Here is a 653-nt window from a genome sequence, read left to right as displayed (position 1 = left end):
TGCGGTGGCGGGACGGCCGCCCGCCCGCCTTGCGCTGACGTCACTGCGGAGAGAAGGTCCGATTGTCGGGGACCCAGGGGGACATTCTGTTTGTGTGTTGTGGCGAACGGGTGCCCCCCCTTGCGCAGAAGGGGCGGCCGCAACCATGGGAAAGGGTTCCCGTGTTTATATTTGGCTTCTGGATCCTCCGTCGCATGGTCGCTGCGGTGGAGGGATAGCGACTCGGTCTGCGAATAGGGAGGGAATCGGTATGCGAATAGCGATTCGGTGTGCGAATAGCGATTCGGTGTGCGAATAGCGATTCGGTGTGCGAATGGCGACTCGGTGTGCGAATGGCGACTAGGTGTGCGGTTGGGGAGTCCGTGTGCGATCGGGGACTCGGTGTGCGAATAGGGACTCGGTGTGCGAATAGGGACTCGGTGTGCGAATAGGGACTCGGTGTACGATTGGGGGCTCGGTGTGCAGAGCTGGCTCCTGGCATCGCGAGAACGTGCCCAGTGTTTCGGGGATGCGATCCCTGGTTAGTGTTTGCCGCTTCGGGGACAAAGGCTTTGGGTATAAGACGTCCAAAGGCGGGCTGGGTGCGCGGACTTGGGTGGCGCCTCTCAGCCTTTGTGCAGCGCCTCAAAGATGGCCGCTGCCGCAGTAGCGCG

This window comes from Myotis brandtii, unplaced genomic scaffold (assembly GCF_000412655.1).
Source record: "Myotis brandtii unplaced genomic scaffold, ASM41265v1 scaffold329, whole genome shotgun sequence".
NCBI classification, from domain to species: domain Eukaryota; kingdom Metazoa; phylum Chordata; class Mammalia; order Chiroptera; family Vespertilionidae; genus Myotis; species Myotis brandtii.
The sequence above is the reverse complement of the archived record's forward strand: the minus strand, read 5'-3'. Positions refer to the sequence as shown.